Here is a 12,048-nt window from a genome sequence, read left to right as displayed (position 1 = left end):
TGACACTGTTTATAGGGGTCTTCTGGGTGGCACTGTTTATAGGGGGCTTCATGGTGACACTTTATAAGGAAGGATCCTGTCTGACATTAATTATAGGGGACCTCTGGTGTACACTTTGTAGGGGTCTTCTGGTGTTAGTTTATAGGGGACGTCTTGGTGGCACTTTTTAAAGAGGAGTTCTGGGTGTCACTGTTTATAGGGGACCTCTACCTGACACTGTTCATAGGGTCTTCTGGGTGTCACTGTTTATAGGGGACCTCTACCTGACACTGTTCATAGGGTCTTCTGGGTGGCACTGTTTAAAGAGAGATTATGTCTGACATTGTTTATAGGGGACCTCGGTCTGGCACTGTTTATAGGGGAACTCAAAATACATTTTTGAGTCTCTTAATAGCATTCCAGCCAGGGGCTCCTGCATAAAAACATATGTTGTGGTGCTCTCCATGGACAACCTCGACTTCCTCCCTGACCCCCTTTATTGAAGTCAGTAGATGTGTAGTAGAAGGAGTGTAATATATAATAATGGGGCTGTGCCTGTCACCACCCCATGCAGTGCTGTCAGTGCGGGGTGAGGTAACATCCAGGAGGCCGCTTGTGTACACATTGTGTATTGTCGTGTGTGCTGAGCCGAGTCTTGTTTGTAGCGACCCGAGGGCTGGGGACGCCAGGAGAGCGCGGTGACAATGAGGACAATGTGTAAACAGAGGGCTCGCGGAACATTCCGGTAGATTTGTGGATACTTGTGTCTCACGGTCAGTATGTGTCCCCTGTAGAGGGTTCGTGTCAAATTCACATATCAGAGAATTAGAAAATTTCCGAGGACTTTTCCGTCTCCCCCGCACGCGGTTGCGTCTCTTGATCGGGGGTTTGTCCTGGTTCCCTCTCTGCTGTGTTGGGTAATGCTGTATATATTATGTATCCTTTTGTCTATTACACCACGCGTTTCATCTCTCCCTGTCTATAAATATCTCCCTGGATGGAGAGCACCTTGAAGTTTCCGGAGCCTCCTCACGAGAAGACACACTGTCTCTGTAGACAAGCACGAGACCTACGAGACGTGGCCGATGCACATTTTTGATTATTTTTTTTATAAAGCCAATGAAATTGGATAAGACAAGTCGTCCATTGAGCGGTGAATATATCTCGAGGCGGATGTGGCCGGGTAAACTCCGGTCTGAGGAGAGGGGGGGGGGGGGTGCGGACTCTAAAGAGTGAAGGGTGGAAAGCTGGGTAAGATGTTCTGTCGACCCCCCCCGCACATGTCAGTTGTTAACGTTAATCACTGTGGGGTCGGCAGAGGCGCGCCACCTATGAGCCAAGGTGAGAGCTTCAGGGGGGCAGCATTTTGGTCCATACTTGGATTTTTCCATCACCAATTTGAGACAGGAGGGGGCGCCATTTCTCTTTTTGCCTCATGCAGCAAAAAGGCTAGAAGCACCCGTGGTCTTGGGTGCCAAAACGGTTGATTCTACCAAAGCGAGTCGTTCCGCTCCACCTGCCCGTGGCCTATTGGCTTACATTTTAATTGGTACAATCAGTGGTTAGACATGTGGATCTTGTTGGCTCCTCCTACTCCCCAATAGAGTGTACCGAGAGGCGGGGCTTATCATTTTGTCCCTCTGACTGATCTTCATGTAAATGATTTGCTCATTACCGTGTGACTTATAGATGTGACGAGGGGGAGGATGACGTTATTCACACTGCTGCAGCTCATCGCTGCGTTTACGGTTAATTTGAACTCGCTTCGCGCTGATCAGAAGAATAATAGCAGCGTCGATCATTATGACTGTGATCTCCATCCCCCTGACAGCCACGGCGGCGTTATTCATCGGAGGCTGATTGTAAGAGTAGATACAGTTAAACATTTACTTAGTGTGACTTGTTAGGTGACCCCGGCTGTGTTGGAATGTGATCGTAGGTGCTGCAGGTAGGACGGGAGATGGGGGAGTATGTTATTGTTATCTCTGTGTGTACATAGTGATACAGTGAATTATATCCGGTGACATAAACACAACGCAGTATCTATCTATCTATCTATCTATCTATCTATCTATCTATCTATCTATCTATCTATCTATCTATCTATCTATCTATCTATGTCATATCTATCTATCTATCTATCTATCTATCTATCTATCTATCTATCTATCTATCTATCTATCTATCTATCTATCTATCTATCTATCTATCTATCTATCTATCCATCTATCTCATATCTATCTATCTATCTATCTATCTCCTATCTATCTATCTATCTATCTATCTATCTATCTATCTATCTATCTATCTATCTATCTATCTATCTATCTATCTATCTATCTATCTATCTATCTATCTATCTCATATCTATCTCATATCTATCTATCTCCTATCTATCTATCTCTCTCATATCTATCTATCTATCTATCTATCTATCTATCTATCTATCTATCTATCTATCTATCTATCTATCTATCTATCTATCTATCTATCTATCTATCTATCTATCTATCTATCTATCTATCTATCTATCTATCTATCTCGCACTTCATAGTCGGCCCCAGCACTCTGTTCGTCTTTGTTGTTGTAGTTTCGAGTTTCCATGTAATCGTCCCCTGTGGGGTTGTCTCCCGGCTTTAACGCTGCGTTTATGTGTAAAATTCCCCACACGAGTTTCTGTAAAGTCGCCAGAAAGAAAAAAAACAAGCGTTAACCCCTGTCTGACACCCCTGAATATCCGAGAAGTCCCTACATTATTGACTCATCCTCTTCTGACAAGACCCCTAAACATATATAGACTCCTGACCAGACCCCCAAACAAATACAAATTCCACACCATCTAAATGAAGAGACCCCAGTCCAGACCCCCTAAATAAATGCAGACCCCAGACCATCTAATTAAATAGACCCCAAATCAGACCCTTAAATACAGTCCTCAGACCAGTAGATACTCCTCTGCCCCTGTTCCTTCAGTCCTCCTCATTGCGGGAGCAGGGAGAGGTGAATATTTTGTAAGGACGCGTGTACGGTAGATTTGCCAGGTGTTCTGGTGGTCTAGAAGATCTCCCTTTTTTCCAGCTCTTCTGGTGGTCCGGGAGATCTTCCCTTTTTCCAGTTCTTTTGGTGGTCCAGGAGATATCCCATTTTTCTAACTCTTCTGGTGGTCCGGGAGATCTCGCTTTTTTCTAGCTCTTCTTCGGTCCGAGAGTTCTTCCCTTTTCCCGACTCTTCTGGTAGTTCAGGAGCTCATCTTTTTTTGGGCTCTTCTGGTGATCTGGGTGATCTCCCCTTTTCCCGGCTTTTCTGGTGGTTCAGAATATCTCCCCGTTTTCCGACTGTTGGAGGTCTGGGATATCTTCCATTTTCCCGGTTCATTTGGTGGTCCTGGAGATATCTAATTTTTCCGACTTTTCTGGTGGTCCGGGAGATCTTACCTTTTCCCGGTTCTTTTGGTGGTCCTGGAGATATCCCATTTTTCCAACTCTTCTGGTGGTCCGGGAAATCTCCCATTTTTCCAACTCTTCTGGTGGTCCGGGAGATCACACCTTTCTCCAGCCCTTCTGGTGGTCCCGGAGACCTTCCCTTTTCCCAGCTCTTCTGGTAGTTCAGGAGATCTCCCCTTTTTCCGGGTCTTCTGGTGATCCGAGTGATCTCCCCTTTTCGCGGCTCTTCTGGTAGTCCGGGAGATCTTCCCTTTTACCGGCTCTTCTGGTAGTTCAGGAGATCTCGCCTTTTTCTTTCTTTTTCTGGTGATCCGGGTGATCTTCTCTATCCCGGTTCTTTTGGTGGTTCAGGAGATATCCCATTTTTCTGACTGTTCTGGTGGTCTGGGAGATCTTCCCTTTTCCCGGGTCCTTTGGTGGTCCGGGAGATATCCCATTTTTTCAACTCTGGTGGTCTGGGAGATATCGCCTTTTCCAGCTCTTCTGGTGATCCGGGTGATCTTCCCTTTTCCCGGCTGTTCTGGTGATTCAGGAGATCTTCCCTTTTCCCGGATCTTCTGGTAGTTCAGGAGATCTCGCCTTTTTCTGGCTTTTCTGGTGATCCGCGTGATCTTCTCTTTTCCCGGTTCTTTAGGTGGTTCAGGTGATATCCCATTTTTCCGACTCTTCTGGTGGTCTCGGAGATCTTCCCTTTTCCCGGTTCCTTTGGTGGTCCGGGAGATATCCCAGTTTTTCAACTCCTCTGGTGGTCTGGGAGATCTCGCCTTTTCCAGCTCTTCTGGTGATCCGGGTGACCTTCCCTTTTCCTGACTGTTCTGGTGGTTCAGGAGATCTTCCCTTTTCCCGGTTCTTTTGGTGGTCCGAGAGATATCCAATTTTTCCAGGCTCTTCTGGTGATCCTGGAGATCTCCCCTTTTTCCGACTCTTCTAACGGTCCAGGAGATCTCGCCTTTTCCCGGCTCTTCTGGTGGTCCAGGAGATCTCCCCTTTTCCCGGCTCTTCTGGTGGTCCAGGAGATCTCCCCTTTTCCTGGCTCTTCTGGTGTTCCGGGAGATGTCACCTGTTTCCGACTCTTCTGGACATTCTGGGAGAGTTATTAAGTATGAGATAGTGTTACAGGGGTTGCTGGGCCCATGTGTCCTCGTCTGACCTTTTTTGTATAAAGCAGGGGCAGATGTCCTTATAACACTGAGCTAGCCTGCGCCATTGTGCCTACTGAAGCCGTTACTAACAGTGCCCATCGGGGACTGGGACAGAACTTGTCCCATACCTTCACTCCTCCTGGCGGGATTGATGCAGAGCACTGCTTAAGAAGACTGATCGTCTATCTGAGAAAATACTTTAAAATGTATGGCCTATCCTTCTCCTATCCTGGAATATCTGATTAGTGGGGGTCCGACCCCTGGCACTAGCTAGCACCACATCCCCTTCATGGCATACCAGGCACAGCGCTGTACATTTGGTTGTGGCTGTGCCTGGTACTACAGTTTAGTCTCATTCACTTAAATGGGACTGAGCTTTGTGAATTGTAGTACCATGTACAGCCACAACCAAATGTACGGCGCTGTGCCTGGTATGCCATGAAGGGGCACTGCGGCCACTTCATGCAGCTGTTCGACGGGGTGCTGGGAGTCAGACTGATCAGATATTGATAGCTTACAGTCTCGATGGCATATGTGGTATATATATTATAGTCCCGGAATACCCCTCTAAAGGTGTTGTCCACATTTGTCTCTCCTGATATTTTGGTTAAGAAAGGTACATATGCACGTCCACAACCTACAGTACAGTATACAAGTTGTGTAGCAGCAGAATGTTCACTTATTATGTGATACAGAGCTCCAAATCCCCTGCATTGACGGAGTTACATGATCATTCTGACTACCTGCATTCACCACCAGAGGGAGCTCACTGCATACTGATTATACATAATAATTAACTGGTCTTCAGTGAGCTCCCCCTAGTGGCGGCTTCAGGCAGACAGAATTTTAGTATTTACCTCTATGTGTATGCAGGGGATTTGGAGCTCTGTATCAGAAAACCGACTTCTATAAATGTTATAAAATGTAATCGCACAAACTGTGGATCAGATGGACATTCATTTTACGATAATTGTTATCTCTTTGCAGTGTAGAATATATCTGTTGCTACCTGGAAACCATCAGCAAGCAGGCTTTATTTTTATTCTAATTAAGTCTTGTGTAAAGTGCTAGTACCACCAGAGAAAGTTATAACCGAAATATCAGATCCATCAATAGCAACATGTTGACGGTTTCTAACACCAGACGATTTTTATTTCCCTGCACTGCACCTACTGATAGACACGGAGAATGGGTAATGGGAAGATTACGAGATACTGGTGCTTATAGACTCGAGGGAAATGGGGGTGGAGTGTCACTTTAAGATGCGGAGAATGAAACATGGAGTGAAAGGAGAAACCTATAACCTGGTTGGCGGGAGCAATGTATACAGTGCAGCGGATATACAGGTGTATACAGCGACATGACGGATGTTTTATGGGATTTCCCAATTATCCTCCCCCAGAATCAGGATCTTGTATGAACTCGCTGACAGCGGGATCCCGCCCGTCCAGGGACCGTGAGCTGCACTGTGTTCTACCTAAAAGCCTCAGCTCCAGGGTCTGAATCCTTAAAGGAGCATTAAAGGGGTTGTCCAGGATTAGTTGTGTCTGGTATTACATCTCAGGGAATATGGCTGAGCTGCAATACCACACACAACCTGTGGACAGGTGTGGCGCTGTATTTGTAAGAAAGCAGCAATGTGTTCAGAATCATGGACAAACCCAACCTCCGTGGTAAATACAGCGCAAAACGGTCACTTACCCTCTCTGTTTAGGTAAGCTCCTCCCATTTCACATGGAAGGAGGAGCCACGGATGTGGGTTATTGGGTGTATTCTAGTTACTTGCTGCATGTTACTTGGGGGGTAGATCAGGATGTTCTTCTCATAGTGACTCTGTTCTCTCTGCAGGGACCTCTGCTGCGCTGATCTGTCCGGTTACTAGAGATATCTATATGCAGAAAGGTAAGAGACTTCCTGTGATGATAGTGACTCATGCATAGATGGCAGTGTTCTACTGTGATTATTTATCCACTAGATGGCAGTGTTCTATTGTGATTATTTATCCACTAGATGGCAGTGTTCTACTGTGATTATTTATCCACTAGCTGGCAGTGTTCTACTGTGATTATTTATCCACTAGATGGCAGTGTTCTACTGTGATTATTTATCCACTAGATGGCAGTGTTCTACTGTGATTATTTATCCACTAGATGGCACTGTTCTACTGTGATTATTTATCCACTAGCTAGCAGTGTTATACTGTGATTATTTATCCACTAGATGGCAGTGTTCTACTGTGATTATTTATCCACTAGCTGGCACTGTTCTACTGTGATTATTTATCCACTAGATGGCAGTGTTCTACTGTGATTATTTATCCACTAGCTGGCACTGTTCTACTGTGATTATTTATCCACTAGATGGCAGTGTTCTACTGTGATTATTTATCCACTAGATGGCAGTGTTCTACTGTGATTATTTATCCACTAGATGGCAGTGTTCTACTGTGATTATTTATCCACTAGATAGCACTGTTCGATTGTCATTATTTATCCACTAGATGGCAGTATTCTATTGTCATTATTTATCCACTAGATGGCAGTATTCTATTGTGATTATTTATCTACTAGATGGCACTGTCCTATTGTCATTATTTGTCCACTAGATGGCACTATTCTATTGTCATTATTTAGCCACTAGATGCCACTGTCCTATTGTCATTATTTATCCACTAGATGGCACTGTTCTATTGTGATTAGGTATCCACTAGATGGCAGTGTTCTATTGTCATTATTTATCCACTAGATGGCACTGTTCTATTGTGATTAGGTAACCACTAGATGGCAGTGTTCTATGGTCATTATTTATCTACTAGATGGCACTGTTCTATTGTGATTAGGTATCCACTAGATGGCAGTATTCCATTTTGATTATTTATCCACTAGATGGCAGTGTTCTATTGTCATTATTTATCCACTAGATGGCACTGTTCTATTGTCATTATTTATCCACTAGATGGCAGTATTCTATTGCGATTATTTATTCACTAGATGGCAGTATTTTATTGCGATTATTTATTCACTAGATGGCACTGTTATCTTGTGATTTTTTTATCCACTAGATGGCAGTATTCCATTGAGATTATTTATTCACTAAATGAGACTGTTATCTTGCGATTATTTATCCACTAGATGGCACTGTTCTATACTTAATTTTATTAATATTTATTCACCAGATGGCACTATTGTGTTTTCATTTATGTGAATGTTTCCATTTAATCTCTTGACATTCGTCTGTGTGGATTTTAGAAATAAAATGTTGGTAAAAAATTTGTTTTCTTTATGCTGAAGGCCGACTCCACAGATAAGGGCAGTCCCATGATGACTTTGCAGTGCAGTCTGTAATCTGCTGGAGCTCACCTCATAATGTGTCCGTCAATCTATTGTTATCAGACATGTCAGGCTGGGAGAGGATGACTGTAGGCCAGGTGAATACAATCTATTATTCTCTGTTATCAGACATGTCAGGCTGAGGAGAGGATGACTGTAGGCCAGGTGAATACAATCTATTGTTCTCTGTTATCAGACATATCAGGCTGGGAGAGGATGACTGTAGGCCAGGTGAATACAATCTATTGTTCTCTGTTATCAGACATGTCAGGCTGGGGGAGGATGACTGTAGGCCAGGTGAATACAATCTATTGTTCTCTGTTATCAGACATATCAGGCTGGGAGAGGATGACTGTAGGCCAGGTGAATACAATCTATTGTTCTCTGTTATCAGACATGTCAGGCTGGGGGAGGATGACTGTAGGACAGGTGAATACAATCTATTGTTCTCTGTTATCAGACATGTCAGGCTGGGGAGAGGATGACTGTAGGACAGGTGAATACAATCTATTGTTCTCTGTTATCAGACATATCAGGCTGGGAGAGGATGACTGTAGGCCAGGTGAATACAATCTATTGTTCTCTGTTATCAGACATGTCAGGCTGGGGGAGGATAACTGTAGGACAGGTGAACACAATCTATTGTTCTCTGTTATCAGACATGTCAGGCTGGGGGAGGATGACTGTAGGACAGGTGAATACAATCTATTATTCTCTGTTATCAGACATGTCAGACTGGGGAGAGGATGACTGTAGGACAGGTGAATACAATCTATTGTTCTCTGTTATTAGACACGTCAGGCTGGGGAGAGGATCTGTAGGACAGGTGAATACAATTTATTGTTCTCTGTTATCAGACATGTCAGGCTGGGAGAGGATGACTGTAGGACAGGTGAATACAATCTATTATTCTCTGTTATCAGACATGTCAGGCTGGGAGAGGATGACTGTAGGACAGGTGAATACAATCTATTGTTCTCTGATATCAGACATGTCAGGCTGGGGGAGGATGACTGTAGGACAGGTGAATACAATCTATTGTTCTCTGATATCAGACATGTCAGGCTGGGGGAGGATGACTGTAGGACAGGTGAATACAATCTATTGTTCTCTGTTATCAGACATATCAGGCTGGGAGAGGATGACTGTAGGACAGGTGAATACAATCTATTATTCTCTGTTATCAGACATGTCAGGCTGGGGGAGGATGACTGTAGGACAGGTGAATACAATCTATTGTTCTCTGTTATCAGACATGTCAGGCTGGGGGAGGATGACTGTAGGACAGGTGAATACAATCTATTGTTCTCTGTTATCAGACATATCAGGCTGGGAGAGGATGACTGTAGGCCAGGTGAATACAATCTATTGTTCTCTGTTATCAGACATGTCAGGCTGGGGGAGGATGACTGTAGGACAGGTGAATACAATCTATTCTCTGTTATCAGACATGTCAGACTGGGGAGAGGATGACTGTAGGACAGGTGAATACAATCTATTGTTCTCTGTTATCAGACACGTCAGGCTGGGGAGAGGATCTGTAGGACAGGTGAATACAATCTATTGTTCTCTGTTATCAGACATGTCAGGCTGGGAGAGGATGACTGTAGGACAGGTGAATACAATCTATTGTTCTCTGTTATCAGACATGCCAGGCTGGGGGAGGATGACTGTAGGACAGGTGAATACAATCTATTGTTCTCTGTTATCAGACATCTCAGGCTGGGAGAGGATGACTGTAGGGCAGGTGAATACAATCTATTGCTCTCTTTTATCAGACATGTCAGACTGGGGGGAGGATGACTGTAGGACAGGTGAATACAATCTATTGTTCTCTGTTATCAGACATGTCAGGCTGGGGGGAGGATGACTGTAGGACAGGTGAATACAATTTATTGTTCTCTGTTATCAGACATGTCAGGCTGGGGGGAGGATGACTGTAGGACAGGTGAATACAATGTATTCTCTGTTATCAGCCATGTCAGGCTGGGAGAGGATGACTGTAGGACAGGTGAATACAATATATTGTTCTCTGTTATCAGACATGTCAGGCTGGAGGAGGATGACTGTAGGACAGGTGAATACAATCTATTGTTCTCTGTTATCAGACATGTCAGGCTGGGTGAGGATGACTGTAGGACAGGTGAATACAATCTTGTTCTCTGTTATCAGACATGTCAGGCTGGGGGGGGGATGACTAGGACAGGTGAATACAATCTATTGTTCTCTGTTATCACACATGTCAGGCTGGGGGAGGATGACTGTAGGACAGGAGAATACAATCTATTGTTCTCTGTTATCAGCCATGTGAGGCTGGTGGAGGGGCTGACTGTAGGACAGGTGATTACAATCTATTGTTCTCTGTTATTAGACATGTCAGGCTGGGAGATGATGACTGTAGGACAGGTGAATACAATCTATTGTTCTCTGTTATCAGACATGTCAGGCTGGGGGGAGGATGATTGTAGGACAGGTGAATACAATATATTGTTCCCTGTTATCCGACATGTCAGGCTGAGGAGGATGACTGTAGGACAGGTGAATACAATCTTGTGTTCTCTGTTATCAGACATGTCAGGCTGGGGGGGATGACTGTAGGACAGGTGATTACAATCTATTGTTCTCTGTTATCAGACATGTCAGGCTGGGGGGAAGATGACTGTAGGACAGTTGAATACAATCTATTGTTCTCTGTTATCAGACATGTCAGGCTGGGGGAGGATGACTGTAGGACAGGTGAATACAATCTATTGTTCTCTGTTATCAGACATGTCAGGCTGGGGGAGGATGACTGTAGGACAGGTGAATACAATCTATTGTTCTCTGTTATCAGACATATCAGGCTGGGAGAGGATGACTGTAGGCCAGGTGAATACAATCTATTGTTCTCTGTTATCAGACATGTCAGGCTGGGGGAGGATGACTGTAGGACAGGTGAATACAATCTATTCTCTGTTATCAGACATGTCAGACTGGGGAGAGGATGACTGTAGGACAGGTGAATACAATCTATTGTTCTCTGTTATCAGACACGTCAGGCTGGGGAGAGGATCTGTAGGACAGGTGAATACAATCTATTGTTCTCTGTTATCAGACATGTCAGGCTGGGAGAGGATGACTGTAGGACAGGTGAATACAATCTATTGTTCTCTGTTATCAGACATGCCAGGCTGGGGGAGGATGACTGTAGGACAGGTGAATACAATCTATTGTTCTCTGTTATCAGACATCTCAGGCTGGGAGAGGATGACTGTAGGGCAGGTGAATACAATCTATTGCTCTCTTTTATCAGACATGTCAGACTGGGGGGAGGATGACTGTAGGACAGGTGAATACAATCTATTGTTCTCTGTTATCAGACATGTCAGGCTGGGGGGAGGATGACTGTAGGACAGGTGAATACAATGTATTGTTCTCTGTTATCAGACATGTCAGGCTGGGGGAGGATGACTGTAGGACAGGTGAATACAATGTATTGTTCTCTGTTATCAGCCATGTCAGGCTGGGAGAGGATGACTGTAGGACAGGTGAATACAATATATTGTTCTCTGTTATCAGACATGTCAGGCTGGAGGAGGATGACTGTAGGACAGGTGAATACAATCTATTGTTCTCTGTTATCAGACATGTCAGGCTGGGTGAGGATGACTGTAGGACAGGTGAATACAATCTTGTTCTCTGTTATCAGACATGTCAGGCTGGGGGAGGATGACTGTAGGACAGGAGAATACAATCTATTGTTCTCTGTTATCAGCCATGTGAGGCTGGTGGAGGGGCTGACTGTGGGACAGGTGATTACAATCTATTGTTCTCTGTTATTAGACATGTCAGGCTGGGAGATGATGACTGTAGGACAGGTGAATACAATCTATTGTTCTCTGTTATCAGACATGTCAGGCTGGGGGGAGGATGATTGTAGGACAGGTGAATACAATATATTGTTCCCTGTTATCTGACATGTCAGGCTGAGGAGGATGACTGTAGGACAGGTGAATACAATCTTGTGTTCTCTGTTATCAGACATGTCAGGCTGGGGGGAAGATGACTGTAGGAGAGGTGAATACAATCTATTGTTCTCTGTTATCAGACATGTCAGGCTGGGAGAGGATGACTGTAGGACAGGTGAATACAATCTATTATTCTCTGTTATCAGAC

General features: G+C 44.5%; 1 protein-coding gene across 5 annotated transcripts in view; it reads left to right on the top strand.

Annotated features, from left to right (window-relative positions):
• The window catches only part of MAPRE3 (microtubule associated protein RP/EB family member 3), a 159,420-nt gene that overhangs the window by 21,834 nt on the left and 125,538 nt on the right, over window positions 1-12,048 (top strand). For 2 of the 5 annotated variants that reach the window (XM_075860772.1, XM_075860773.1), the window contains exon 2: window positions 6,413-6,466. The exons of 1 other annotated variant lie outside the window; for it this stretch is intronic. The gene's annotated coding sequence lies outside the window, so the exon portion shown is untranslated. Of the gene's footprint in view, window positions 1-1,060; window positions 1,133-1,295; window positions 1,321-6,412; window positions 6,467-12,048 lie in introns of those variants that run through there. 2 more of the 5 variants (XM_075860774.1, XM_075860776.1) reach the window with 2 other exon arrangements.

This window comes from Rhinoderma darwinii, chromosome 4 (assembly GCF_050947455.1).
Source record: "Rhinoderma darwinii isolate aRhiDar2 chromosome 4, aRhiDar2.hap1, whole genome shotgun sequence".
Lineage (NCBI taxonomy): Eukaryota > Metazoa > Chordata > Amphibia > Anura > Rhinodermatidae > Rhinoderma > Rhinoderma darwinii.
This window is presented reverse-complemented; position numbering and strand designations above follow the sequence as displayed.